The 25576-nt window shown below is 43.1% G+C and overlaps 1 protein-coding gene across 27 annotated transcripts in view; it reads right to left on the bottom strand.

The window, feature by feature from the left end:
* The window catches only part of ZNF644 (zinc finger protein 644), a 234439-nt gene that overhangs the window by 144473 nt on the left and 64390 nt on the right, over positions 1-25576 (bottom strand). For 12 of the 27 annotated variants that reach the window (XM_029617824.1, XM_029617833.1, XM_029617826.1 and 9 more), the window contains 3 exons: positions 18837-18932; positions 17219-17304; positions 10011-10098 (listed from right to left, as the gene is read on the bottom strand). The gene's annotated coding sequence lies outside the window, so the exon portion shown is untranslated. The remainder of the gene's footprint in view (positions 1-10010; positions 10099-17218; positions 17305-18836; positions 18933-25576) is intronic. The other 15 variants (XM_029617840.1, XM_029617839.1, XM_029617838.1 and 12 more) reach the window with 4 other exon arrangements.

The raw sequence follows: 25576 nt of genomic DNA, 5'->3' as shown, positions 1-25576 counted from the left end.
GCCTCCAGCAGCATTCTGTTCCAAGGTTCAGAGCTTCCTTCCATGGCAGCATCCTGAACCAATTGTGCAGAGAACCCATATGTTCTGGGTTAACAGTGTACATAAAACCTCAGCCTTCCTCCAACAAAAAGTTCCTCTGACAATCTGGAATCTTGTCTATGCCCCAATCAATCCAGTCAAAACCCTGTCCCAGGTTTTGGCTGGGATACTGGCTATGGCTTTGAGGCCCTCTGCTGTCTGTGATGAGAGTGAGATCCTTGCTGTTGATAGAGATGAGGGGTGAAGGAAATCTCCTCGGTGGACAGAAAGGCTTCTCCTTGGTGTCTCACTCAAATAGCCCCTGAAGGACGAGGTGGGTGGGCTGAGTAGCAGTGGTGTTGAGCCATCCCTGCTCCCAGCATCACACACAGATGCCAATGCTTCTTGGCCATCACTGGATGCATCTCATCAGAGCTCCTGGAAGCCAGTACCAAAGCCACAAAAACCTTTGCGTTCTTTGGCTGGGAAGAGTTAGGTGATGGCCTGTATCCTCAGTCCTTATGGGGCTTGATGCCCTCTCAATTTTAAAACACTACCAGAGGTCGGTGCAGCTCCTGATTCCCTTGATTTAATTTTTTATTTTATTGTATTTATATCCCGCGCCCTCTGAGGTTCGGGGCAGATTACAAAAGTACATACATAAAACAAATAGTAGCTAAAAGATTACATTTATAACATAACTTAAAAATATAATTTGAAATAAGGAAAACTAAAAAAGTTAATACTTACTAAAAACATGAAATACATTAAATTAAGATGTACACGTCAAGAAAAACAAGTAGGAAAAGGTAGTGCTTGAGGGCTTTCTTGAATGCCTTTCTTGTCAGCAATTAGACACAAGTCTCTATCCTCTCTTATACTTGTGTATTCACCCAGTTATCCCCTCCCCTGTTCATTGTAATTTCCTTTCCTTCTCAGTTTTTTGTAAACCGACATGATGTGTCCTACGAATGCCGGTATAAAAAAGTTTTTAAATAAATAAATAAAACAGGACCTGCTATGGAGAACACTCGTTCCCTGGCTGAGACCAATGCCTCTGCTGCTGATGAGCAAACTTAACACTGCAATCTTTTCCATCAGTCAAGAACATGTCCTGTAGGAGTCATCTTGTCACTGTATAATTTATATATCATTTTAATAATTAACTATAAGGAGGAAAGTTGCCCTGCACAGCCGGTATGCAAATCGAGCTCAGTCTCCCTCCCTCCCTGTACTCTCCAGCTGCGCTTCTCTCTCTGTATGAGAATTGAGCTCCACCCCTCTTTCCCTGTATTGAGCTCTGCCCTATCTCTCTCTGTGTTGTTTAATCCACTCTACCACCACATATGGAAATTGAGCTCTGCCCCTTTTTCTTTGGCTGTACTCTCCAGCTGTTCCCCCCCAGCCCCCCCCCCCCTCTCTCTGAAGTCAACCCACTCTCTACTAGCTCACAGTACTCCCAAGATCAGGATGCACACTCTGCTACCACACATCAAACACTTCAGTGTATTTCCCCATCCTTGGACAGGCTTTTACAACTATTTATTTTTTTGTTGTATACTGCTTTGATTTTAAAGAAAATCGATATAGTAAATAAATTTACTTGGAACACTCTGAGATGGTCCGATAGCAGTGGTTTATCTTATAAAATTGTCATTTGACAATATACTTTCTGCCTCCTAATGTCATGTGCTTTGAATGAGAAAGGATCACATCTATCATGCAGATCCATAATTCACAGAATGCATTTGCACCAGGGGCAATTTTAATAAAAATCTGACAGATGCCATTCATTGTGATGTTGATGCACCCAGTGGCCAATAAGCAATACAGAAAATTGAAAATGCACGACGAAATCTACCGAGAAGCTAAGAGGGTGGCCCCGCACAAGAATACAGGATTTCTGAGAATCTTTTCTTTGAGAAAAAGAACCACAAGAGTGGGGCTTCACAGAAAAACAAAGACTAATGAGGCCCCATGCCATATGGAACATACCACACATGCTGAATTGAGCATGCCGAAAAGCCTTTAGAAACTTGTTTGAAAATCTTCCAAACCAGGCTCCATCAGATGACATAACCTCACTGGTGAGAACTTACCATTTAGTTTGCCCAAGAGAAAGGCTCTCTGTATATTCTTTTATACCACTTTAAACCAAACGGTTCACAATAAAACAAGCAAATAATTAAAACAAACCAACAAAATACAACATCAGTACAAAACAATTAGTTACTGCATCTAACATATGATTATAGCTCCAGTACCATTAGCATACTAGCCAACTGCAACAATAAAATATGCAGAGCCCTCAATCAATAGCAATTCTCACACTACATTTATAATTCACTTAAAGCTTGATGATATAGCCAAGTTTTAAGCCCTTTTTTAAATGCCTTATCAGCCAATTTTCTCGCTTCAGGCATTGTGTTCCACAGGATAGGTCCTGCCACAGAAATTGCTCACTCTCACCTCTCCCATACGTGCCTGTTGAATTATAGGCATAGGTAATAAGGAGAAATTACTACTTACCTAATCATTTCCTTTTCTTTAATGAAGACAGGTTAATCCACGACCAGTGGGTTATGCACCTCTACCAGCACAGACAGAGCAAAGCTGATGTCATAGTGTATATACCCCTGCACTGACAACAGCCCGCCAGTATTCTCTGCAAAAGACAACTGTGGGCAACTAAATACATGAAAACTACTCAGTTAACAGGAAAACACTGAGCTCAGCCTGTCCACCAGGACGTTCTCTGCACCGGCCAAGTATATGGCTCAGAGCAACATTCTCTGAGCCAGCGCCCAAGCCCAGATCTGCACCACCTCCTGACAAGGAGGAAGGATCTGGTGCCTCCCTGCTTGTTGATATACCAATGCTACCTGACTGTCGGTCCAGATAAGGACCACCTTGTTGGATAGCCGATCTCGGAAGGCCCACAGAGCGTACCAGATCGCCCGCAGCTCCAAAAAGTTTATCTGACACAGAGCTTCTCGGGTTGTCAAGAGACCCTGGGTGTGGAGGCCTTCTACATGGTCACCCCATCCCAGGTGGGACACATCCATGGTAAGCACAATCTAGGTGGGAGGAGCCTGAAAAGGTATGCCCATTTCCAGAATGGAAGGGGTCCTCCAACAAGCCAGGAAAGCCCTGAGAGGGAGAAATGTGGATGCAGACTTTAAGGCCTTGGGTGCCCTGGCACCACTGGGATTGCAGGGACCACTGGGCCCAGCGCATATGCAGTCAGATGAAAAGGGTAACATGGACTGTCACGGCCATGTGTCCCAGAAGTTGCAGCATACGCCATGCGGACACCAGCCAGCGTTGCTGGACTTCCTCCACCAGGGACATTAGCGTGCGTGCCCTGTCGTAGGGCAAAAAGGCCTTCGCCTGGGTCGCAACCAACCCAGCTCCTATGAAATCCAGCCTTGACTATGGATGGAGATGGGACTTTGGGAAATTGATCAGGAACCAGTCGACTCCAAAACACGAATGGTCCAGTGTAGCGACCGCAAAGCTCCCGCCTGGGTGCTGCTCTTGACCAGCCAGTCGTCCAGGTATGGAAAAACCTGGATCGCCCGCTGGCATAGATAGGCTCCCACCACGGCCAAACACTTTCACTTTGTGAAGACCTGTGGCGTGGAGGCCAGGCCGAATGGGAGCACATGGTACTGAAAATGCTGACAACCCACTACAAAATGGAGATACTTCCTGTGACTTGGGAGGATTTTGATGTGGGTGTAGGCATCTTTCAGGTCGAGGGAGCAAAGCCAGTCCCCTCTTTGCAAGAAGGGAATCAAGGTGCCCAGGGATACAGTCTTGAAGTTTTCTTTTTAGAAATCTGTTCAAGGTTCACAGATAGAGGATGGGACGGAGGCCTCCTGCTCTCTTTGGAATCAAGAAGTAACGGGAGTAAAACCCCTGTACCCGAGGAATGGGCTCCTCTGCCCTGTCCATTAGAAGGGCAGAGAGCTCCGCTAGGAGCAGTTCCGGATGAGAGATGGTACCCCCAAAGTGGTCACAGGGGCAATCTGGTGGAACAGCCATGAGATTTAGCCTGTACCCGTGACGGATTTTGGACTGGACCCACTGATCCAAAGTCAAGGACGGCCACCGGTCCACAAAGAACCGGAGAAGGTGGGTCCTCAGGCACTGGTAGAGACCACTGGCTTATACTCCCTTGCAATCCATCAAAATCCCGTAGCCGAGCTAGCCTGGGGCGCTGACTGAGGCTTGGGGTCCTGCTGCTGTCAGGATCTCCCCCTGGAGCTTGCATGTTGTGGGTGGGAGCAAGGGGCAGGAGGGTAGTATTTCCCCAGCCTGTAGAAAGGCCTCCTCGGTCCTGGTTGGAAGGACCTCTAGAGAGGGAGACAGAAATGCTGGCCAACAGATGCTGGAGGGTCTCATGCTGGTCCCTTCAGCTAAGCGACCACATCCTTCACCTTGTCACCGAAAAAGTTATCCCCAGTGCAGGGTAAATCAGCTAGCCGCTCCTGAACTTCAGGAGGAAGGTTTGAGGCATGGAGTCAAGCAAGACGCCTCGCAAAAATACTGGCAGCCACAACCCGGCCTGCCGCCTCAAAAGACCTCATAGCTATCACGCACCTTGTGTTTCCCACACTCAAAGCCCTGTTGGACAATGGACATAAGGGCCCTCCTGGTGCTGCTGGGCCAGGCCATCTGCAACATCCTGGACTTGCTTCCAGAGGTTACGGGTGTATTGGGTCATGTATAAAAGGGTAAGAGGCTATACGGGCTACCAACATGGAGCCCTGAAACATTCTCCAACCCATGGCATCCCATGCCCTGTGCTCCTTGCCAGGGGGAGCAGAGGCATGAGTCTTCAACCTCTTCACCTTCTTCAGTGCAGACTCCACCACGACGTGGTGGGGAAGTTGAAGCTTCTCAAAGCCTGTGGCCTGCTGCACCAGACACACCCCACTGGCCTTCCGGTTCACCGGGGCAACGGAGAGGGGGTGTTCACAGAGCTAGAGAAACAGCTCTCAGAAGATTTATTTATTTATTTAACGTTTCTTTTATACCGATGACCGTTCGCACATCGCATCGGTTTACAGTGAACAAAAAACCATTGGGCAGAGCCCTTACATATAACAGATAACATAGTAAACTAGGCAACATGATCTCATGAATGGGGGCCACCACTACCTCCTTGGGGGAATTCATGAACTGGAGGATCACCAGCATCTCGTGGCGGGCATCTTCTTCAGTCAAACTGAAAAAGTATGGCCTCAGCCACAACCCGGACGAACCCCGCAAAGGTTATTTCCTCCAGCGGAGATAGATGTCACTCCTCAGAGGATGATCAATCCGAAGGAAGATCATCGGAATTCACCGACGAGTCAGATATTACCTCCCCAAGGGTCATAAAGGACCTCAGGCTTGCTGAGACTGCCCAGGGTATGAATCCTTCTGCCTTTTCTTGGGTGGAAGTTTTTCAAGGGCTACGTTCCTTTTCTTCAGGCACAGTTGGCGGAGCAGCCAAACCTAAAAGTTCAGGATTTCAGATTCCCGCACGCCTGGTACTACAGGTAAGTATCGGAATACCTCTAGACCTGCTGCGGGTCATGCTGATAGGAACCCAGATGGCATGGATGATGAAGGCGATCCTTACTCCCTGGAGGATGGGTTGGAGGCCATGAAGTAAAGAGAGTACCTTGCACTAAATCCTAAATTAAGAGGCCCTAAGCAGTGTACATACAGCATCATAGTTTTTCAGTCTCCGAGATTAACTAATGTTTTCATGGCCTGGGCTATCTGAGAATATGCATACAGACCTTTCCCCAATGAAAGGAGACAGTGTCTGATGCTAGTCTTCCCTGTGGACTTTCAGATTGGTCAAACAGATCTATGCTGGGCTTAACCTGACAGTAAGGACCTTGTCTTTTCCCTCTAGATACATGGCTCTTAGAATCATTACCTGAGAGATAGTCCACTTTCTCACACTAGACCAGGGGTGGCCAACTGGTCCACAAGAGCCAAACAGGCCTGGTTTTCAAGATAGTCATAATGAATTTGCATACAATGGAGGAAGTGAATGCAAATCTATCTCATTCATTATAGATATGCTGAAACCTAGCCTGTTTGACTCTTGAGGATTGAAATTGGCCACTACTGCTCTATACTATCTGCCTGTCTGGACTAGGACAACTTTGTCAGCCATTTGATCTCTGAAAGCATTCAGTTTTACCCAATGTGAAAGGAAATTAAAGGTGTTACTGCATTTCCCAAATACCCCAGGGGTGCTCAGTGTGGTATCCTTTAATGTGAGCTCAACAAACGAAGGTGAAGGCATCAGTTGTCAGAACAATTTGAAATTGAAAAGTTTGGAATAGTAGTCCTTAAGCCAGTCTAGCTACCAAGGCAGAGAGTGTCTGAGCTGACTAATAACACAGATGTGCATGTTTAGTCCCTACGTGGCCCAACCCCGCAAAGACTTTAAGATCCACTGGGTTTGTCTCATATGGAGACATGCCAAGGATGTGACATCTACTGTTGAAACCGTGTGACCAACATCCTCAATATGTCCCAAGCAGATATCTGATTAATCCTGTCTCCACAGAGCTCAACTCAATGATCCTATTGGTCAAGAGGAAATCTTTTGCCCGAGTTGTGTTTAACACTGTTTCTAAGAATTCCAATCAAAGTGATGGGTCAGGTTTGACTGGAGAACAATTTATGACAAACTCTAGCAACTCAAATACCAAAATTGTTCTGCACACGGATTTAGCAATCAGCCAGGAAAACAAAGATCCTTGGTCTGAGTAGATGCACTGCAAAAAGAACTAGACATTTCATGAAGATAGGAAGTACAGTTAACAGTTCAAATGACTGTACAAAGCCAGTAAAGATGTTGAGTCAATATAAGTAATCTGAAATACTTCCTAGGATCTGGATGCATTTCTATGTGGGTGTAGGCATCCTTGAGGTCCAGAGAGCATAACCAGTCTTTGAAGCACTAACCTGGAAATCTCACCCCTGAGGGGCTGCCTCTGAGACAGCAATAACCTCTGAGTCAAGAATCAATGGAGCAACAACAGAGGGTTCCCTTTCTGCCATATAATGATTTACACTATGCAGATGGCAACAGCGCCAGGAATGTGTGTGAGCAACCCTCAGCATTGAAGCAAACTCATCTAGAGCAAGGGCAGCTCTATAGGCACCACAAGCAGAACCACAGCACTTGGTATCAACAATCTGGCTCAGTAGAGATACTGAAAGAGTACTGGCTCCTGCTCAAAGATTGCCATTATCAACATGTGGAACATAGGAGGCAAGGAAACACTGAGCAAAAGTACTTGCCTCTTTCTGGGCTGTGGGGTCACTGTGGAAGGGGAAGAGAGAAAAAGGAAGGGGAGAGAAGGTTGAAAGGAATGGAGCAAGAAGAGAAATGGATACAGAACCATTGAGAGGAGAAAGCACAGAGGAAAATGGAAATCAAGAGGATAGGCGAGCAATGTTAATGTCAAAATTTAACTTACATGAGGTTTCGAAAGTATTTATTAAAAGAGAAAATCAGAAAAATAAAGGCAAAAATATGAAACTAAAATGGAATAATCAAAAATGCAGAATGAAAAAAGTTGGACAGCAAAGATTGGGAAATATTTTTGGAAGAAAAAGTGCAACATAACATTAAGATAATTTTGCTGCAGTAGCTTTAATTAATAAAAGGCCAACTCAGTGGTAGTGCTGTTCACTGTCATACAGGAATTAAGGGGCCAATTCTCAGGCTGGTTAGGTATGAGGATGCTGCTGACAATAGTCACAGCCTCTAGTGGGAGGGAGCTATGGTTTGTAGACCTTATCTGGGCTGACATAGTATGGAAATAGAACTATAGAAGAAAGGCAAATGAAGGCTTATGGCACTGCAACCATATAGAGAGGTCAGTTCCAATTGAACTGGAAGCTCAAATGAGGAGGAAACTGCTGGGCCTGAAAAGTAACACAAATGTAGAAAATATCAATGAACAAGGGTCACTCAGTCCACCTGTTCTACCTATTTGTGCAAAGAAGCATGTTTCTTTCTGAAACTCTGAGCAAGGGAGAACACTGCACTGTATATATGCATGTATGTATAGACCTAAAACAAGCGTATGTATTAGGGATGTGAATCGTGTCCTCGATCGTCTTAACGATCGATTTCGGCTGGGAGGGGGAGGGAATCGTATTGTTGCCGTTTGGGGGGGTAAAATATCGTGAAAAATCGTGAAAATCGAAAAACCGGCACATTAAAACCCCCTAAAACCCACCCCAGACCCTTTAAATTAAATCCCCCACCCCCAAATAACTTAAATAACCTGCGGGTCCAGCGGCGGTCCGGAACGGCAGCGGTCCGGAACGGGCTCCTGCTCCTGCATCTTGTCGTCTTCGGCCGGCGCCATTTTCCAAAATGGCGCCGAAAAATGGCGGCGGCCATAGACGAAAAAGATTGGACGGCAGGAGGTCCTTCCGGACCCCCGCTGGACTTTTGGCAAGTCTCGTGGGGGTCAGGAGGCCCCCCACAAGCTGGCCAAAAGTTCCTGGAGGTCCAGCGGGGGTCAGGGAGCGATTTCCCGCCGCGAATCGTTTTCGTACGGAAAATGGCGCCGGCAGGAGATCGACTGCAGGAGGTCGTTCAGCGAGGGTTCCGGCGCCTCGCTGAACGACCTCCTGCAGTCGATCTCCTGCCGGCGCCATTTTCCGTACGAAAACGATTCGCGGCGGGAAATCGCTCCCTGACCCCCGCTGGACCTCCAGGAACTTTTGGCCAGCTTGTGGGGGGCCTCCTGACCCCCACGAGACTTGCCAAAAGTCCAGCGGGGGTCCGGAAGGACCTCCTGCCGTCCAATCTTTTTCGTCTATGGCCGCCGCCATTTTTCGGCGCCATTTTGGAAAATGGCGCCGGCCGAAGACGACAAGATGCAGGAGCAGGAGCCCGTTCCGGACCGCTGCCGTTCCGGACCGCCGCTGGACCCGCAGGTTATTTAAGTTATTTGGGGGGGGTTCGGGAGGGTGGGGGATTTAATTTAAAGGGTCGGGGGTGGGTTTTAGGGGGTTTTAGTGTGCCGGCTCACGATTCTAACGATTTATAACGATAAATCGTTAGAATCTGTATTGTATTGTGTTCCATAACGGTTTAAGACGATATTAAAATTATCGGACGATAATTTTAATCGTCCTAAAACGATTCACATCCCTAGTATGTATACAAAAATCACTCTGTACAAGAGGGAATATTGTCTACATGGTAATCAAGATTTCTGTTGAAAGAAAACTATTTTTAAAACACAGAAGACTACAAAAGGGCATTTGTAAATATGTTTTTTTTCTTTCATGAGTTCTAATTACATTGATTACACTGGGCAACAAATTTTCACAAAAGTCATGTTACGGAAATGAAATTAGTCAATTCTTATAAATTTCCATGTGCTAAACACGAATGTGACTGTGAAAATTGGAGATATTACTTACCTGATAATTTCATTTTCCTTAGTGTAGACAGATGGACTCAGGACCAATGGGTACAGTGTACTCGTGCTAGCAGTTCTGCTGACGTCAGCAGTATGGCAGTAGAATTGCATTGCATCAGAAAATGATGTAATATACTCTGGATGATGTGTGCATGATGGTATTATGCAATATTACATTGTTCTAGGCTTATTTGCAGTCCTACTGGATAAATTTACATGACTAAACATAGAAAGTGAACTATATTAAATATCTTCAAAACGAGAGCCAATAAAAACTTTTCATGGTCATATTCGTATTCAACACATCAAGATACTACAGAGTAGGACCTTTTTAGGTCAGTTACACTTTCATTGTTGCCCAGTGTTATGCTCAAGTTCAGAATGGTTATTCCTAAAATTAATATTTTAATTGGTCCAACAAGATTATAAAGTATATATTTAAATGTGATTACTGCAAATTGTAGTGAAATGATTTTAAAAAGTAATTTATTTTTGCTAGTAAACTTACAAATATAGCATGCTCACCTAATTTTTTTTGAGGATACTGTAAAGTCTGACAGACTAACCCAAAGTGCTTCTTAAAACTCTGTCTTCTGTATTGTGCTGTGCTTACCTGAGAAAAAAAAATTTAAATCTGGTCATCAGTAAACATCACATGCTAACAAAGGAGTTAATAAAGTTATTACAACAAATGTAAAGCTACTTTGTCTAAGCTGAAACATCTCTCTCATACTATTAAAGCACCATGAAGAATACTGTAAATAACTACCTTTATGTTTATGTACATTACTTATTAAAAACTAAATTTTCAGGGAGTTAAGGCTATTATTGGAAATTGTTTTAAATAATGTAGCACTGCCACCAAGTGATAACATGTTTAACCAGAAAATCAACAAACCCAAGTCTCGAAAAACATATGAATAGAAGGGTTTCTTTTTTTCAAAAGAGGTGTTTCAGAAGGAAAGTAAAGAGTTGTGTGTGTGTGTATCAGATGTTCTGAGGACAAAAAGAATATCAGTACTGATGTGGGCAACATCTGATTGAGCCCAACCTGGAATTTTTATGTCAATGTTTCTAGAACTCTGACTGTTTCTCACTGAGCATGCCACTATAATCACACATCCATGCAAGGGCCCCTTCAGCCTTCCTCCTTAGCATTATAAGGAGCAGCCAACTATAAGGGGAGGCGGGTGGGTTTCATAAGAACCAACAATCTACTGTCCTTCAAACAACACTCTGCTTTCTCCAAATACAAGCAGTATGGAAGTCCTCACATGTGGGGAATCGCCAGCTAGAGACGGCTCCAAACAAAAAAAGGAGGAACAACAAACTGCCAATGGGAACAAAAAACTAATTTTATTGGCAACAAGCCTTTTTTCCCATTTTATATTTCATCTATGATAGGCAGCCTGGAACAAAAATAATGAGCCTTAGGAGGGAGAATAATTGGATTCTATATCTAAAACAGATTCCATAGGACAAATTAGCCAAACCTACTGTCGTGTCAAGAATCCCTGCCCAAACAGTAGTGAGATGTGAATGTGTGGTGAAAACTCCATGGTGGCCGATCTTAGATGAGTCACTAACACTGCCTTGGCTAAGATAGAAAGAGCCTTGATATGACCCACTATATTCAGTCCCACATGGGCAGAACAGGAGGAGATACAATAGCTGGGTGGACTTTCTATGGTTGTCAGACTGCTCCAAGTAGAAGGCAAAGCTCTTCAGCAATTCAAACTATACAATGTTCGTTTACTTAGTGGACATGTTGCCTGGGAAAAATTGCTGGAAGGATGACTTGACTGTTAAGAGGAAATTCCAACACCATATTAGGCAGGAACTTAGGTTGGGTACACAGAACAATCTTATGATGAAACTTGGTATAAGGTGGAGAAGTAACTAGAGCCTGGAGCTCACTGACTGAGGGCTGAAGTGACCACCAAACATAAAACTTTCCAGGTCAGGAACTTCAGGTCATAGGAGTGCAGTGGCTCAAAGGGAGCTTTCATCAGCTGTGACCTCAACATGATTCTGTCACAAGATAAGACTGAGCCCTGACGGAAGGCTTCAAATGAAATAGGCCCCACATAAAATGGACAACTAAAGGCTGTACCGAGATGCGTCTAACTTCTACATGCTGGTGATAAGAACTAATTGCACCAAGATGAGCTCTTATTGCATTGGTCTTAAGTCCCAACTCCAATAAATGTAGACTGTTTTAAAAAAAAAAAAAAAAAGTTGTGTGTGAAACAGAAGAAAGGATCTAGGGCCTTTTGCTCACGCCACAAAGCAAACCACCTTCATTTAAGTCCATAGGACTTCCTAATGGAATCATTTCTTGAAGCCAAAACAACTTGAGAAACATCCTCAGACAGGTAAAGTGATTACAAAGTCAATGTTTCAACATCCAGGCAATAAGAGGCAAGGACCCAACGTTGGGACAATGCAACTTGCCTTAATCCTGAGTGATTATATCTGGGGGCAACCCCCCGCCTAACCAGTTCCCTAATGCACATCTCCATGAGGAGCAGGAATTAAAATCTGTCTTGGCCAAAAGAGTATCATCATCCCCCTGTCTTCTTTTAGCTTCAGAGTCTTTGCGACTAGCGGTATCAGAGGATCCATGTACAATAGACCCTGGCTCCAACTGAGGGCAGGCATCAGAGGCTAGTTTTACCAGTACTTGCTTCCTACATTACAAAAGTGAAACCTTCCTGTTCTGAAGGGATGTAAACAGGTCCACTAAGGGCATGCCTCCCTAATGAACTGATTTGCTACCCACTCCCGGTCCAGGGGCCATCTCAATCTGTCTCCCATGACATTCTCCATGCCCCAAGAAACCATCCCTTGAGAGATGGTCTAGTCCCACAAGTGGGCAGTCTCCTGACATAGGAGATACAAAAACTCGTGCCTCCCTGCTTGCTGACGTAGAACATAACAGCTTTGTTGTCCATTTGGACCAGGACTAGCTTGATGGTTAGCCAATCTCTGAAAGCCTTTAGAGAAGAAAGTTTCATCTGATGAAGCTTTTTCTAAGCAGACCAGAGACCCTCTACCTGAGCTCACCATACCAGGTCGGACACATCCGTGGCAAGGACAATTTCGATCAGAAAATATGAAAGGCATACACCTGGTTAGACCGGAATTTTCCCACCAGCAGGACAAAGTGCCTGAGCAATTAAGTGACATGGACACTGTTGTGCAGATCCTGAGTGACCTATAGCTACAATGATCTGAGAGTCCATTGGATTCTCATGTGGAGACATGCTAATGGAGTGACATGAACAGTTGATGCGTCCCACCCTGATGAATGCACTCATCTAGATCCCTTCAACTGCGGATATCAAGGTGACTGCCCTCTGATGTGGAAAGAAGACTCTTGCCTGAGTCGTGCTTAGAAGAGCTCTTATAAACTCCAATTAAGATGAAAGGTTCAAGTGGGACTTGGGGTAGTTTACGACAAATCCTAGCAACTCCACTTAGATGGTATTAAATAGATTCTGTGGCACCCACCAGTGATATGCTCTTGACCAGCCAGTCATCCAGATATGGATACACAAACCCCCCAGTTTTCACAGGTGTGCTGCCACTACGTTTGCATGGGGCCGATGCCAAACCAAAAAGAAGTATGCTATACTGGAGGTGACAGTTTCCCACAATGAATCCAAGATACTTCTTGTGCTGGGGAAAATCTCTCTAATGTGGGTGTAAGCACCCTTGAGATCAAGGGAGCAAAGTCAGTCCCCTTTTTGAAGAAAAGAACCTTCCTGTTAAGAGGCAGGCTGAGGTTTTGAATAAACTGTTGGCACAGTGTAACTTCAAACATGTGGGCACTCAGCATCATGAGAGTGTAAAACTGGAGATCAGTGCTGTTGAACTGTTCCACCAGGGAAAGAGGACCAGATTCTACTCAAAGTATTTCCTGATCCCAAAGAAAACAGGGGAACTCCTTTGGGAATCAAGGTGCCAAGGAAAAGTATGTTGAATTTTTCTCTTTTTAAAAATGTGTTCAAGGCCCTTAGGTCTAAGATGAGATGGAGTTCTCCTGTTTTTTTTTTTTTGGAATCAGGAAATACTTGGGAGTAGAACTGGTCTCCAATAAGGAGGGAAAGCTCTTTTCGAAGCAGTTCCTGATGTAGTGCGTGACCCTAACTATGGTCCGAAGGCGGATTTGGCAGAAGACCCGATTAATGTAATTTGTACCCTCTCCTTATGATGCTGAGAGCCAACATGTCTGAACTTGCACTGGGCCGACAGTTTATGTAAAACCTCAGCCTGCTTCTGATGGGAAGGTCCTCTGGCACAGGTAAAAAGGATGCAGGCTCTGCTTTCTGTGATCCAGTCAAAATCCCATTCCACATATTGCCTGGAATGCTGGCTGTAGCTTAGAGGCCTGCTGTTGTTCACAGGGCCTGCTGTGTACGAGACCAAGGGAGTAGGAGAGAATGCCTCCTGGAAAACATACCTCTTCTATCCCATCCTCAGATATCTCCTGGCAGAGGAAAACGGGTCTGGAGTGAGACTGTGGACCTGCTGAAGTTTTGTGCTGTGCCCACGTATCTTCGCCACTGCTTGTTTAACCCTATCCCAAAGAGATTCTCTCTAGTGCACAGCACATTTGCAAGTCTTTCCTGCACCTCATGTTGGAGGTCTGAGATTCACAGCCAGGAAAGTCTGCAGATACCAATCCCCATGGCAAAGATTTATTTATTTATTTTAAAAGTATTTATATACCGTTTTTTAAAAAAGAAATTTTATCAAAAACGGTTCACAGATTTAAAACCAAAAATAAAATAATCAAAATAAAATGGAATTTTTAAACTTTACATAAAAATTGGTAATAACTAGACAGAATGCTAGTATATAAGGTTATTAAAAATATAAAAAGTTTGGAACCATGGGCTTATTGTTTTGGGGGAAAAGGGGAAAAAGGGGGGGGGAAGGGGAACGGGAGGAGGAAGGGGAAGTGGGAGAAATAGAGCGTAAAAATTATATGAGATAAAGGGAAGAAGGGAGAAGGGTATGATACTGGACTCCGTATCAAAATCAAATGTTGAGCGAACTATGTTTTCCCACTAGTGATTGGAGGGTGTCCTGCTACATTTGAGAATGCTGCTCAGCCACCCACTGTATCTGTTTTAGTAAGTCCTGTAAGTACTGGCCAATGGAGAGCTGGTAGGAGGTTATGCAGGCATTTAGCATAGCTCCCTGAAACACGTTCCTCCCAAGAATACCCAGGATTTTAGACTCCTTTCTCAGGGCACCAAGAAATGGATCCTAGTCCTCTTGGCTCTCTACAAAACAGATTCGACAGCCATAGATTGAAGTAGTAGCTACCTCTTTTCAAATCTGGAAGCCTTCTGAACGAGATAGATAAAATCGCATCCACCTTCTTTGTTCACTGGAGCCACAGAGGGGATTTTCCTATATCATTATCTGTACTGCCTTAAGAATTTGATGAACTGGGCCTGCCACAACCTTAAGGGGATCCATGAACTGAAGAATGTCCAGCACCTTGTTTCTGGCTTCATTCTCCATCAACAAAGTAAAGGGAATGTCATTCTCCTAACAAAACCAGTGAAGGAGAGGTCCTCAGTTGGGGACTCTCTTCTCTCTGGAGGAGGAGAGGTGTCAGAGGGCAGACCCAGTGATCTCTTCATCAGAAATCACTGGATTTATTGCTGTATTCTCAGAACTTAAGAGTCCAACCCTGACTAGTAGGCCAGTGATGAAGACCCCAACAGAGCCTGTCCCACAGACAGAGAGAGGGGTGTGCTAGTCTGCTTGGGCTTGGAACCAAGGAGCTCCAGTACCTTGGGGAGGCTACCCTGGGAACTGGCAACAGCACAAGACTGCCAGGCATCTGGATGGACTTGAGCACAAAGGCCTCACAGTGCCTTGCTAAAGGCTTGCTGGATCTTTTTGTCCAACTTCTCTTCAAATATAGCTGATGCCTACACCAGGAGGCATGACCATGTCTTCCTGGGTATCATGAGCTATATCAATCACTAACACCTGGACCCTTGGAGACCCTTGGTGAAGATGAGCTCACCTCTCTATAGGACTGCTTCAGAAAGGGGGGAGGGGGGTTCTCTTGTTACCACTGTACCATACCCACTCTTATCTTCGTGCAATGATTGAGTCCGATGCTGGTTCTTCTTTGCCTTCACTCTTTGCCTAGCATCCAAACTCCTCAATGCTGGTGTCAAAGAGGAGAAAGTCAGCACCTTCTTCTAATGGGAAGAACCAAGCACTAGCTTATCTCAGGTCTCTACAGATGCCTGAAGTCAAGGGGAGTAGACTGCTCTCTCGATATTGATGCATCACCAGCCTCTAGTGCAACTCTGAGATCCTTTGATGTCAATGCTTCTGGTGGAGAGTATTCTGGAACCTGAAATGCTTATCCATAAGCTCCAGCTAAGACAGTCATCCCTGTGAGATTATGGTCATGCATAGAGACAGCTCCAGATGACATACGTTGCAATCAACCATGGGGATCTATGATAAACATAACCCTGGTGCACACAAGGCATGATTGGAAATTGCTGGACACTGTCAACCAGAAAATAAGGGAGGCAAAAATCAAACTCAATGGCTACTGGAAAATGATGCCTGCTTGGCACTGATAGCACACTGACCCAGCACAGAGACGGAACAAAAACTTAAGAGAAAAAAAATGACCCAAAAAAAAAAACGAAAAGATCAAAGGGCCCTGTGATGAACTATCCTGCAACAATTTACCCTGAGAAGAACAAGAGAAGCAAGAGAGTGAGGAAGCATGACTGCTGGGCTCCAGGGAAAAGAAGAGACCTAAGGGGTCCTCACATGGTACAATGGTATGCTGGGCATGTCCACTAAGGCACAGTCAAAGTTCTAGAAACTTTGATATAAACGTTCCAGGCTGGGCTCCATCAGATGATGTTACCTATATGAGTACTGCCATTCTGCTGTCCTGAGAACATGCCTGGAGTCCTCACTATGTCTTTCAATCTGTATCTATATACATACGCATAGCGTCAATGTACCTACACGGTTTTCCTGTCTTTCCTTTCATCTGTGCAGAATCGCAGAAATGGCATTAGCTGCAACTGAGGCCTTTGGTAGGCCAGGACCCATATGGGGTGGGGATTGGAGAGGGGATGAGCTAACATTACACAACTAGTGTGGGAACTGGGGACCCTGAGGAAGAGAGAGGGAAGGCAGAATATGTCTAATTTGCTCTATATATGGAGCATGCATTTTCTAGCTTGCTTTAAATTTGAAGCAATTAATCAAGACTGAAGTTATGAAGAGGCTAAAATGGAAATTTTAAAATTTACATCATGTTTTGCATTCCCACAAACTGATATAAATCAAGTTTGTGCAATGCACTATATACTAAGAATGGATGGAACACTACATGTCATCTTTTTCATGACAAAACAATCCTCTTTCTAGATACTCCAACTAATAGAGACAAATACCTCCACAAGTCATCTGCCTCTACATCCTGCACTACTGAATTGTTACTGGTAAGTGCGCAGACAGTCTCAGAGATGCAGACCAGAAAAATATTTCAAATTATGTGTGCAAGAATGAGCAAACTGGTATGGAAACAGCAGTGAATAAAAGATCAGCAAACCCAACAAGGTGATGTCTAATTTCCTCCTTTGCTGCATCATTAAACAGATATGGTTTTCTCCCTTTAAAAACTTGGCAACAAATAGAATTGGCTGGCGACCACAGGCACTAACCAATGGCAGGGCAGCTTTAAAAATTCTCAATGACATCACAATGCGTTCTGTCCTCCCTGAGATTTCAGCTGAACTGGCATATTTTCCTATAGGAAAGAAAAAGAAAAAGGGATTCTAAATGTTAGTCATCAAGGGAACATAAAATTGTGAAGAGTCTCACTGGGTGTTATATTCTGTGGCACAAATTTAAAAGACCCTAGTTTCCCTATAGGAAGGAAACTAGGTTAAAAATAGAGAGCAACAAAAAAGAAAAAAAAATAGTCCACTTAACAGCCCATACAGTACCATACACAAATAGTTTAAAAAAAAATAAACAAAAAAAAAACAAACAAAAAAAACCTAGCAGTAATATACTAAAAAGAATAGAGAGGAAAATGGGGACCTAAGAAGAATTCTGAATATATGTTTAGGGTCAAAAAGTAGTGAACATGAAACTGGAATGCTAAAACTTACTTTAAGACAAATTCTAGAATGATTTACCAAAATGAACATGTTCAAACCACCAAAAAAAATCCTATAAGAGAGACAATGTTCAACACACATTGAAATTATACCAACTACACCCAAATTTGCTGAAGTGGGTGCTTATAAATTAATTACATCTGAAACAATACTAAATACATTTTCTAGCAGTACATTTCAGAATAAAAACAACTAGAATACCTAAATCTGTTAAAACTGTGTACAAAAAATAATAAAAACTATTAAGAACAGTAGATTGTGTTTATCAATTTGAGATAGAAGCAAAGAACTGGACTGGCACTAGGAATGTGAACGATGGGAGCTTTTTCTGCAAACAGGCCATATCTCAAATCCTGCAGAAAACCAGCTTCAAGATATTAGTGTTTGGTGAATGCCATCTTGCAGTCTTACAAATCCTGTCTAAGGAAGTTGAACGTGAAGCCAGTTTTCTGATCAAGTCTGTTCAATGAACAGCAGGTCCTTGGGGTGCCATGCACTCAGACCAGAGTGGAGGCAGACACGGAAGATGATAGATAGTACTGAGGCGACCGCCGCCAGCTACAGAATGGCACCAAGGAATAGTCTTTCCAACAAGTGTTCCCGAGAATCATTCAGGCATCAACTCTGAGGAGGGATGGGGAAGAGGCAGTGTTTATATAACAAAGGTACAGTAAGATGTCAATAAGAAAAAAAAAAAACTTTCAAAAAGTTGACCCTATTTTTAATTGTTAGTCCCTTGTAGAACTGCCAATCTGATAGCTAAAAAGGCATTAAGCATTTTCCCCACTGGAAGTTCAGGTGTCAAAAGAAAACTGCTGCATGGACTGTTTGCTTATCCTACTATAAATAGGTAGATCTCGTTCATACACTTCAGTGCATGACATACAGTTTGTCTTTTATGACAATGAGAGCAAAGGAAAAATGTTAGAAAATTATTAGAGTGGATGTCTGATAGCACTTTAGGCAAAAATTTACAATGGGTGCAAAGCACAAGCTTTGTATGATGAGAGTAGGTAAGTCATCAAGGCCTGTAAGCTCTTTAAAGTGGGCTAAAGCAACTACCACCAAAATACAATCTTCCAAGTCATATCAGCTCGCAGTGGCTTAAAGGGTTTTTTTTAATCAGTTCACTTGAAACCACATCAATGATTCATACCTCGGGGCCTTTCAGGGTCTTTCATGAGGGATTTCAACTGAAAGCAGCCATGCATGAACCTCACAACTAAAGGCTGGACAGAAATCTGGTTCTCTGCTAAAAAAAAAAAATTTGCAATTAACATCAATTGCAGATCAAACAAAAGATTAAACACAACTTTATTAGGGTCCATTCAACATGTAGACAGTTTTTATACAGAAGAAGAAAAGGGTTCTAGAGACTTGCCCTTATATGAGAAAACAATCCTCCTCCAATTAAAATAATAAAACTATTTAATAAGCTCCTTTCTAGAAGTCAAGACAACTTGATATACCCCCTATTCTTCCCAACACAGACCAAGCCTACTTACCATTACCCTATCAGCACCCAAGCCATCAGTATTAGGGAAAGATATGGAAGAATGCCTTGGATTCAAGCGCTCAGGCTTGAGAAAGATCCCAAAATGATAAGTTCCTCCAAATGAAAAGAGGACATTTATCTCTACCAATTAAGGATCATCAAAGCTATCTCTTCATTGGGAGAGGTCTCCTGTAAATGTAATTTTCCTCTCCCTGTAGCCATGGTACAATTCTGAGAAGTTGGCTATCAGGGAAGATTACACTGGTAGTCTGCACAGTGACAGTTTCTACTATGCTTTAACAAAAAATAAACAATTAAAAAAAAAAAAAGTGGGGACAGACCAAAACAGGGTGACCCAAATGGGGTCACAAAACCTTCACTAGGGTCAAAGGTGCCTCAAACGGCAGTGCTCTTCAGGCACCAGAAGAAGCAGCATAAAATAGTGGAAGGCAGCTCAGGGCCTGCAAGCCCGCATGCATTCACAGGCCCTGAAGTAGTCCTCGCATAAGTTTCTTTGCTAACAGAAAGATTTGCGTGAGGAGGGATTAGAGTTAGGACCTAGGATAATTGAATAATATAGCCTGAAGTACCAATCTCTTAACTAGCTTATTAGTCTCTATTAGCAAAATATCCTTTATTCAGTGCAACAATTGTGGTGTTTATATCCCAAGGCCTATCATTTGGAGAATTAAGGGTTGTCTAATTTGCCTTCAGCTGTCTGTCATGAATAAGGAGCTAATGCACCTGAAGGAGATATTATGCAAGATTCAAATAACCTCCCCTTCCTTGTAGCATCCTCTCTCTCTCCCCCAACTCTCACAGAGGATTCAGAAGCCCAGGTATAAAGGGTTTACAGTGGGCTCTGGTAGTACAAGTCATGTGACTCAGACATCCAGTTTCCCCAACTTTGAAGCATCCTGAATATCCACCCCCACAGAGAAGCCAGACATCCAGGATTCAGAACCCCAGGAAAAATTGGATTACTGTGGGCTCTGGCAGAATAAGTCCCGGGGCAAAGAGGCATCCATTATCTCCACTGGTACTCTTATATAATGCATTTTTTGCATTGGAGAATGAAGAAGTCCAAATAACAGAATATGAAATGATGTCTGAAAGGGAAGTAGTCACCCAATCTCCAGCTACTTCTGCTTCGAGATTCAAAGGAATCAATTTGGGAACTCATTATGATGGGAACACAATCTTAAATGCCTCCCAGGATCCTTAGCTAACAGAAATACAAACCAGGTAGTCAATGCAACTAACAAAGAAAGAAGTTTAATATCAATATTATAATCCATCTGGGGACCAACGACCTTGCTAGAAATGATGCCCATAAAGTACAGAAAGATTTCCAAATTCTAGGGAAAAAGACACGTAGCAAAGACTATTGCTTTTTCAGAAGCTCATGCCATATAGTTAACTTCAATGTCTGGCTCAAAACCTGGTGTAAAGAACTTTGATTTGGAGCAATAAAAGATTATATGGTAATGATGACCCACATTTGTCAAAGGCAGGAAATAGAATGCTATGTGTAAAATTCAAATCATACATTATCAGGCATTTAAACTAAGGAACCGGGGTGGCAGGAGGTGGCCAGGGAACATGGAATGTCACCCCCAAGCAAAACAGGAAGAGGGAAGAAAAAGTAACAAAAACAAATCAGTTAAAAAATGTAGAAAAGTTAACTAGGAAGATCAACTGGAAAGCTACGACTACAAATGCTCATAGTCTGGGTTACAAAATCCCAGACCTGCAGATCCTAATGGTGGAGGTGGACTTGGACATTGTTACGGAGACATGGTTCACAGATTCTCATGATTGGGATACGACCATCCTGGGCTATACAACTTGCTAAGAAATGACAGAGGACAGAAAAGGGGAAGGAGTAGTTCTTTATGTCAAACACAATACCCGAGCAACTGAACTGCAAGGGCCATGGGGTAGAGAAGCATTGTGGGGGGAGGGGGGGGGGGAATAGAAGATGGCACTTCCATTTTTACTGGGGTGATCTACAGACCACAGACTCAAACAGAATTGGACAGCAAACTCATAGAAGACATCCAAAAGATAGAAAAGAAGTATAGAGATTTTAATCTGCCGGATGTGGATTGGAGTATACTTTCTGAGAAATCTACAAGATATAGAGGGATAGTGGATGCTTTCAAGAGGCTGTGCTGCAACAAATGCTAATGGAACCTATGAAACAGGGTGTGAAACTTGATCTAGTGCTTACTAATGGTGATAATGACTCTAATGTTCAGGTAGAAGTTCATCTGAGCACCAGTGATCAGGCGGTATATTTCAATTTTGTAAATAAAATACAGAGAAGACACATGAAGACCCGAGTTTTGAATTTCAAAAATAAAGACTTTGCCGAAATGGAGACATACCTGGAGGAAGAACTGGAAAACTGGGAGAAAATAGTGAGGCGGAACAACAGTGAGTCAAGTTAAAAGGAGCTATTACAAAGGCAACAACTCTATATGTTAGAAAAGTAAACAAGAGTAAGAAGGAAAAAGAAAAAGAAAGTGATCTGGTTCTCTAAGTGACTGAAAACAAAGGCAAAAAGAACAGCATTCAAGAAGAAGTGTAGAGGACCCCAAAAAAGGAACACAGGGAAAAATGTTAAAACTGAGGGAGACTAAGAAATAAAGAAAGCAAGCAAAAGATCAAGCAGAAAAAAGGATGGCCAAAGGGGTAAAACAAGAAGACAAAACATTTTTCACATTTATCAGTGAAAGGGAGGTAGGTCAGAAGTGGTATAGTGAAATTGAAAGGTGACAAGGAACAATGTGTGGAGAGTGACGAAGAAATGGCAGAAATATTTATTTATTTATTTAAAATTTTTATATACCGACATTCATCCAGGATATCATATCGGTTCACATTGTAACGCAAAACAAACGCACGGCATGGCGCTTTACATTGAACAGTAAAACATGATAACAAAGGCATAACTAATACGTCAGTTCAGTATTCAGTAAAGACGACCTTGAGAAGGTCAACTGCTGATTAACAAGATCGTAGATGGGGATGGAGTAGATGAAACTATATTTACAGAAGAGAATGTATGAAAAGGAGCTAGGCAAACAAAGTGGACAAGGCCATGGGACCGGATGAGATATACCCCAGGATACCGAGAGAGCTCAGAGATATGCTGGCAGGTCCATTGAAGGATCTGTTCAATAGATCCATGAAAAAAGGAAAGGTGCCACAGGATTGGAAAAGAACAGTGGTGGTCTCGCTTCACAAGAGTGATAGCAAAGAGGAGGCTGGTTAGCCTCACCCCAGTGGTGGGAAAATTAATGGAGACTGCTGAAGGAAAGGATAGTGAATTACCTATAATCCGGTGGATTGCTGGACCCAAAGCACTATGAATTCACCAGAGGAAGGTCCTGTCAGACAAAGTTGATTGATTCGGTGACTAGGGAATTGGATTGAGGAAGAGCACTAGATGTGACCTACTTGGATTTCAGCAAAGCTTTCGACACTGTTCCACATAGGAGGGCTTGTGAATAAAATGAGAAGCTTGGGAATGAGCGCCAAGTTGGCATGAATTACAAACTGGTTGACTTGATAGAAGACGGAGTGTAATGGTAAATGGAACCCTCTCTGAAGAGAGAACCATGTTAAGTGCTGCCAGAGGATGTGGTTAGTGCAGTTAGTGTACCTGGTTTTGGATAAGTTCATGGAGGAGAAGCCCATTAACTGCTATTAATCAAGTTATTTTAGAAAACAGCCACTGCTTACTGGCATCAATAGCATGGGATCTACTTAGTGTTTGGGTACTTGCAAGCCTGGATTGGCCACTGATGGAAACAGGATGCTGGGCTTGATGGACCCTTGATCTGACCCAGTATGGCAGTTTCTTATGTTCTTAAGTGGAGTATCCCAGGGTTCAGTGTTGGGACTGGTTCTATTCAATATCTTTGTGAGTGACATTGTGGAAGGGATAGAAGGTAAAATTTGCCAATCCAACAACTCCCGAGAGTATATCAAACACAATGATCAAACAAACTACTCACACTGGTTTAAAAAAAAAAAAAAAAATTTTCACTGTTTAGTTATGTACTCTTAAAGCTCACAAAAAATAACTTAATATCTAGTACTACACTTTGAAATTTCTGCAAACACACAAAAAAATCTCTTGTACTTTATTACTAACAAAGGGCTAGATTCATCATTCCCTGCAGAATGATGAACGCGGTGGTAAAGGGGGATGGGGTGGGGGCGAAGAAGGGGGCGGTCGGGTCATAGCCTGCCGCACCATGGCGATGCGGCCGTGATGCACACCGTCGCAGGTATAACGCCACCGTAAAAGGTGGTGCTATTTCCCGCGATAATGTTCTAAACATTTGCCGGCAGCAGTGCTGCCGGCCTATTTCCCTAATCCCCTCCACCTAATTTGAATGCTACCACCACGATAATGGCCTTTCGCGGGTTGGAAAATAACCCCCAAAGTTTGAAAGGGAAAAACCTCAGATGGCAATAAAGGGGAATCAAACGCTGAATGTGCTCAACTTATTAAAAAGCAGACTGTAGGAATGCACAGAAAAACTGCTCTATGAAGGAAAAGAATAGATATTATCAGTAATAGTTTTTACATAACTTGGTGCACCACAAACCAGAATAGGTCTCAAACTTCATGTTTACTTGGGGATAAGGAAACATCAGGAGTAGAATCCCTGATCACGCTCCTGGAAAGATACCAACTTGAAAGTCTTCTGCAGAGGAAGAGACTCCACTTCCAGCTGTAACTGGGCCGATTGAGACCAATCTGAATTGAAGGTTAAGAATGGTGAACAGACGGGTATGAGATAAAACACAAGCAGTAGCCACACTCCACAATCTTTAGGATCTACCAGTCCTTGGTGATCTTCCACCACTGGTGGAGGTGGAGAGACTGGGTCTAGGAGCAGTTGCATCTGCTGCAGGGTATTTACCCAATGCCTTTCCCTACGTTACCCCACTGCAGGAAGCCACTACTGCTCCGAGAAGATTTTTCTACTTTTGAAAATGTTTCTTTTTCTATGAAGGCAGCTGAAAAAGTTGAGCACATACAGAAGTTGACGCCCCTTTAGTGCTGTCTGAGGCTTTTCCTTTTCAAACTTTCAGGAGGATGCAATAAATTGTGTCCAGCCGAGCACATGGTTTTACTCCTGATTGACCATGTGTAAAATTAGCCAGTAATGCAGCAAGGAGATTAGCGTGTCTAAAACCAATGCATGTAAATTAAATAGAAATGAAGACATTAGCTATTACTGCCCAATGCAGGAAAGCATGCCCAAAGGCTGGGCACCCAACACACATTTTTTACGCGGGAAAATTAACTCCAACTCTGAAGTGGAATAATGATTACTCCCAGTCAAGGGCTCATGAGAAACAAAAACTTTGATCCTTTCTGTTGAGATAAACATGCCCTTGTAAGGTAGGGTTGTTTAGAGAGATTAGTAGAAGATTTAGTTACTTGGAGTTAGAACAAAAAATTTAAAAATGTACAGAGTAATGGAGTGGAGCAAGATGATTAGCTAAAGGACACCTGAAAAATCATGGGTGATTTATTTTCTTTTGGTACACAGGCATTGCAGATTTCTGGAATTTGTTGCCAGAGGATGTGGTTAGTGCAGTCAGTGTAGCTGTGTTTAAAAAAGGATTGGATAAGTTCTTGGAGGAGAAGTCCATTACCTGCTATTAATTAAGTTGACTTAGAAAATAGCCACTGCTATTACTAGCAATGGTAACATGGAATAGACTTAGTTTTTGGGTACTTGCCAGGTTCTTATGGCCTGGATTGGTCACTTTTGGAAACCGGGTACTGGGCTTGATGGACCCTTGGTCTGACCCAGTATGGCATGTTCTTATGTTCCATAACTTCATATAAACTATGCACTGTTAGGAATGCACAATTTAGACATCCCTGCGCCCAATGCAATAAACGTTTGAGTGCCAGAAATGCATATTTCTCCCTAGCACGCCCTTTTTGTACACCGCTCCAATTTCTCTCTCATTAGGAAAACAGGCGCTCAAAGTACTTCAAGAGATGTTTTTGTTTTTTGGTACAAAACTTTCAAAGTGCAATGTTAGATATTGCAATTTTTTTTTTAGTGGGATTTAAGAACAAAGTGAAAATTTAAAAAGTGATAAAGAAAAAATGTTTTACCAGTGTAAAAAGTTTAATTGATCATTGTGTCTGATATACAGTAGGGAGCTGTTGGATTGGTGTTGATTCAAATCTACTGTGGCCCAATCATGGAAGAGTGCTTTCAGTTATTAGAGGACTATGTAAAAACCTTGTTAGAAGAAGAAATGAATTTAGAAGTTGATTCAAATAAAAATACTGCCAATGACTGGCACACATTAGTACCACACTATAAGAAATTAATTCGAACAGAGTTACATGG

Source organism: Rhinatrema bivittatum, chromosome 10 (genome assembly GCF_901001135.1).
Source record: "Rhinatrema bivittatum chromosome 10, aRhiBiv1.1, whole genome shotgun sequence".
NCBI classification, from domain to species: domain Eukaryota; kingdom Metazoa; phylum Chordata; class Amphibia; order Gymnophiona; family Rhinatrematidae; genus Rhinatrema; species Rhinatrema bivittatum.
Note: the sequence above shows the minus strand (reverse complement) of the source record. Positions and strands in the feature narration are given on the sequence as shown.